General features: G+C 38.9%; 1 protein-coding gene across 3 annotated transcripts in view; it reads right to left on the bottom strand.

Moving 5' to 3' along the window:
• brd8b (bromodomain containing 8b) overlaps positions 1–6,000 on the bottom strand; it is an 88,971-nt gene that overhangs the window by 40,607 nt on the left and 42,364 nt on the right. The window lies entirely within an intron of this gene.

The raw sequence follows: 6,000 nt of genomic DNA, 5'->3' as shown, positions 1-6,000 counted from the left end.
TTTTTATATAAATAAAATAATAATGATAATACTAAATAAAAAGGTTGATTCTACCTGCAAATTAGCAGTATAATACAGTACATAAATAAATAAAACAAGGAGGAATCCCTTTTGGTTTCCCCAAACAATAGCTAATAACAGTAGCCTCTTTTCCACTGCATGGCACCTACTCAACTCGACTGCCAAAATTTGCGGATAGTACCTGGTACCGGGTACTTTTTTAGTACCTGCTTTTTCGAGGTTCCAAGCGGGTAGAAGTGATACGAAAAAAGTTACGTGAAACACTGCAGACCACTGATTGGTCAGAAGAGAGAATCGTCACTACGTTATCATTGCGCTACACGGGGATGTCCTGCACAAAACACTAAACCCGCCATCTTTAAATAGCCTTGCGACTACTAAACATTAGCATTCATTATTTGTTTGCAGCAAGAACAAAGTGCAATAAACAAAAAAGGATACATAATTTATTGATGAAACAAAACCAACATCAGCACAATTTACCACCAAGAACAAAGAGTTTAGTCTCACAAAAAGATCACAAATTTTGTTAGCTTACGTGCTAATGTGACTGGGATTTACCATTATAATAGTTAGCATTGTGGCTAGCGTACAAAAGATTGCTAATTCTGTTAGCTTACGTGTAGTTAGCTAATAAGGCACTGGTATCATAGAATAGAAATACTTTAATCATCCCGGGGGAAATTTTACACTACAAATCGGGATGATTAAAGTAATTATATTCTATTCTATGATACCAGTGACTTATTAGCCAACTACACATAGCTAACAAAATTTGCTATCTTTTTGTGAGACTAAACTCTTTGTTCTTGGTGTTGATGTTGGTTTTGTTTCATCAAAAAATTACGCAGAATACACTGTGAAGGTATCTTCATAGCAATTGTGTTGCTGTTGGTTTTGTTTAATCAATAAATGATGCAGAATACACTGAAGGTATCTTCATAGCTTTATAGCTAGCTTCGATACGTGCATGTATGTGTGTCGCATTGAAGTTGACATCATGGCGCCCTCGCTATGACGACCAGCTATACTGACGGCGGGTACTAACTGCAGTGGAAAACTAACGAAGTACCAAGTACCAAAAGCGAGTAGAGTAGTTGAGTAGGTACCATGCATTAGTGTGTTGTAGGACTGCCCTTCACTAGTTCACTAATTAGGGTCATAGTCGATTACGATTATTTTAAGTTAAATTCATCCTTAAATATCTTCATGCAATACTAGAAAAGTATTTCCCCAGCCGTTAAAAACGGTCCAATACTCCATTTTATTAGTATTGATAGTTTGATACTTTTAGAATAATAGCCTGATGCCGTATTTTCTATGAGTTGAGTGGATGTGTGACCAGAGCAGTGTGTATGTGTGTGTGAGAGTGCACGCTTTCAGGGGCAGAGCTTCCTACAGAGGGGAGCAACAAAAAGATATATATATATTATTTCTTTTATTTTTTTTGCACAGTTTTGGCGCCCCCCTCTATATCTGCAACCATTATTTGTACATAAAAAAAATTCTAACATAAGGGAAAATGAGCCAAAAACGGTCGGTCGGTCTTTACGAGCCTTGGCTTTAGGTGTTCACAGTCAGAACATGCTAGAGCGCTGTGCATTGATGGGTATCGGTTAAGTGTTTATAAAATTGAGCCCTGAGGAAAGAAAGACTAACGTTAGAGAACTATGAAGAGGAAAAAGCCATCCGGGGCGCAGTATAAAAAAAGAAGAAGAGAAACGTGCCAAGGTAAAAGGTATGCAATTTTTATTGTATTGTCAATGTCAACATTAACGAATGGATCATGTAATCTTGCTAGTTAGCCAAGCAAACGTTAGCTAGCCAGACCTGATTCAACTAATCAAGAGCTATGCCTATCTTGGAATGAAAAAAGTATGTCAGGCTGTCCAAATGCTTACTAACTAAATAATAGCTACATTTAACAAATGGAAATTAGTCAATGTTGATAATACACATTGTTATATCATTTTAGATTCACTTTTAAAATATCTGGGACCACCTGCTGCATCAGTTGACAAGGAACAGCCATGCACCTCAGCTGTGCCGGCTTCCTCAGGTGAGTGCAATGTGTCAATAGATGTTCCTGATGATAAATAATTTAATGTGAAATCCAGTCAATATATTTGCTGTTGTGTGTTCTTTCTATATTTATAGACCTAGAACCACCTGAAGGAACGTCAGAACAGCAAGCTGCTCATCTGTAAATGGAAACTAGTAGGAGCTACAGGCCAACCTTGAAGTGTGATGATAGGGAGTGGAATGTAAATAGTTCTTGAGACAAAGTGAATTTGAACATTTTATTTATTTGTTTGTTTATTTAGCATATTATATTTAGATTATTTGACATGTGTAACATATTTTACAATACATTTTCTTTTAAAGCAAATTTGCACATTATTTTATTGTTTGTTATTGTTATTATTATTATTGTTTGTTAGCTAAGTTGTTTGTTTTAATGCACTTTACATTTCTTAACTTGTTCGGGGCCAACCACGTATATATACGTGTTTGGGAGCCAACCTTTGAAGGCCAACCACGTACGTGTTAAACTCGTTTTTGCTTTTATTCTATTTTAATATCCCGGATGTTGTCACGGAGCTGTATTTTGGCTGGAAAAGGCATATTGGGACTCCGAAAGTGCAGTACCGGCCAGATCCTGGGATTTGCGCTGTCTCAAGAATGCAGTTTCCCCTGTTGCAGACCGGGTGTCACTTTTTTTTCCGCTCCGGGTTAGCTTTTCTGTTAGCCTGAAGCTATGGCTTCACCAGATCGCCTGGAATACTTTTTGCGACGCCGAATTCAGTATGCAGTAAAGGAATATAGCATCAGCCAATGGACATATCGATCTACCAGATGGCGATCAAATAACTGGGAAATTCTTTTCGGAATCCAACCGGCCACAGGTAAGAGCGATTTGACATCAATTTCAGCCTGATCGGGCCTTGTTCTCATAGCCATCCGCGTATCTTGTTGCAATAACGAATGCCGTTATTGGTAATCAATAATCAGAAAAGACTTCCCCCCCCTTTCATGCATTCATGGTGGAACATGATACCGATCATATGCATTTTGATTTTTAACTCTAGCTTGTGTAGGGCCGAAAGCCAATCGATTTAACATTATTAGCTTAGCGCTCTATAACTAGCGTTGCAGGAATTATACCAGACCATTCCGATACAACGTTCATATTCACGACGCTATAAAATGGGAAAATATTGATGAAAAAATTATTTCTTTATGGCATATTGAAGGGAAGGTTTATACTGTCAATTGACAATGACAATGGACACATAGCAATAATATAAAATATAGATTTAGCTCTACAAACAACCTCACGCACAGTGAAACGTTGTAATGAAAAGCTGGCCTCCCAGAGTGGGCCCGTCTAATCCCAATGGCCCCGAATGTGTTAATTTTCTTTTAAAGCAAATTTGCACATTATTTTATTGTTTGTTATTGTTATTATTATTATTATTATTATTATCATTATCATTATCATTATCATTATCATTATCATTATCATTATTATTATTATTATTATTATTATTATTATTATTATTATTATTATTATTTGTTAACACTTCCGGCGCCAACAGCAGAGGCCGCTGTGACCCTTTAGTGCCAGTGCTTTATCCAATGTATGATATTACTTATTTGCGAGTGCTTAAAATATATATTAAATTATGGCTATGGGTCTAATACACCCGTCGCTTATCAATGAGTTGCTTGCAGTCAACATGTACAAAACGGATTGTTTTTTCATCTGTACATTTCCGCTTTATACCATTTTGAATACAAGTATAGTTTTGGTGATTTCTAGTAATTCCAGAGAAAGACGCGGTAATAGCCAAAACACTAGGGCTGACCTTCGAATTTATTTTTGGAATTCAAAGCTTCGGGGCCTAGATTCGATTTTAATTCGAAGCTTCGAGATAAAAAAATATATATATATATTATAATTTCTTTTTTTTGTAACTTTTTTTTTATGTTGTGGGACTTGTACAGCACTTTGTTCAACTTTGTCAGTGCTGTAAAGTTTAAACCGTTTTAAATCTTAGACAAACAAAACACTTTGCTTTCATGAAATATTGTAAGCCGTCATTTGAGGCTTTATAAAAGCAGCACAATGAACACAAATCTGTCAGTGCAGAGTCCGACCTCATCTTAAATAACAAACAGCATTGCTTGTTGTAGTTAACAAAGAGAGGCAGAGTTGATTTTGATAAAAAAAAAAAAAAAAAAAAAATCATGTTTTTTTTTATTTTTATAATCGCATTTCTTTCCCATATTTGAATCCCATGCCCATCGAACGAAGCTTCGAAGTATTTTCAGACAGCCCTACAAAACACGTAATTTTTCGGCTGATTATCGAATCTTCCTGAAATCAACACTAGATCATCATTATCGTCCTTCCTCGTGCATACATGAAATGGCCCTCGTAGCGCGCCCCCCCACCCACTGAAAACAGCCACACATACACAAACAGAATCGATCGGGTAGAAATACATATCTGATGTAATGCAAAAGAAAGAATCCAATTATCTGATCGCCATTTGAAGTACTGGGCGCGGAGGTCCGTGCCACGTTCAACAGCATTGCATATGAGGGGGGGGGGGGGGGGGGGGGGGCAGCATCGCAGATATATCAGGTTACCTCGCCTGATTATTTAAACCACGCCTGCATGGCTTGGATCGTCCCAGAAAGAAATATATACCATTCCCAGTGGAGTGCAATACCAGCCGGAAGGTGTAGGGGGCGGTATTTGCCCTTTTGCAAGCTCAGACCCATTCCCAACGATAACATCAGGCTGGATGGATGAAAATGAATGGATATCGCTAATAAAAGAAATAACGACCAAAACCCGACTATACTCGTGATTGGCGCTCAAGCGATGGCGAGTTAACCCGACTATACTTGTTACGAAGGATCAGATTAAACCGAATATATATATTTATTGATTGATATATATTGCATAATATTTGTATATCGTTTGATATCCCTTGTATATTCCTTGTACATATACACGGAATATCCCTTTAGCCTAGTACAGACCATAATATTTCATTCTCCTATTGGACAGCGGTCCACAGGCGCCAAGGCCATGCCTCCAAAGTCAGGTTCAAAGTCACCGCCGGGGACATGCCTGGACATGAACGGTACTGCGCAAGGATATGAGACAGGAATAAAGCTGGTACTAGTTTATTCATCTAAGCGTATAAATACGGCGCAGGTGAATACAGAAGCACTTAGTAACTAAAGTTGAAGCCTCACCCACGATACGACGTGCGGTGAAGTATGGCCTGTTTGGCCCCAAATAGAGCATTGAGACCGCGTGCGAATTAATAACTGAAGTGTCAGAGTTTAACGCTGTACCGTCGAGTTCGACCTATTCTATTAAGTCAGTAATAGTCTATTTGTGTATAGTGTATCGTGCGGCTAAAGTTCTACAGTGACCAGCATCACCAACGTTTCCTCGTATCAGCTAGAGTGCTTATCCAGGCTGGGCTGCTTATCATGGCGCTTTCACCCGAGGGGCCCTAGACGAGGACCGTGTGGATTATGTACACTGGATAACCTACCGACGACTGCATAGCCCTTTTCGGCTGGATTATATTTGCTTTTGGTCCTGTAATTAATGGAGCGGAGAATCGCCGACACCCACAAGTGTGTGGGATTTAACCTGTGAGGAGCCACGTCGAGTCTGCCTCTCAGAAGTCTGAGGCCGGCTAGCTTTCTTCCATGTGGAGCTACATGCTACGGAGAACAGCTGTATTCGTCTGTGGATCAAGATCTTATTGCACCGTCTCCTGTACTTGGAGTCTCCTTATCATCGTTGACCCAGACTCTACTACCGACAAATCCTCTACCCTTGCTGGCTTACAACCGGGGGGACCCTACCAGTATCTCCCGCTATATTACTAGTGTACCATAGATATAATTCCCTGAGATTCAGGTTGTATGATTATCTCCTGCGTA

The sequence above is a fragment of the Notolepis coatsorum genome, assembly GCF_963971535.1.
Source record: "Notolepis coatsorum genome assembly, chromosome: 16".
Taxonomy (NCBI): domain Eukaryota; kingdom Metazoa; phylum Chordata; class Actinopteri; order Aulopiformes; family Paralepididae; genus Notolepis; species Notolepis coatsorum.
This window is presented reverse-complemented; position numbering and strand designations above follow the sequence as displayed.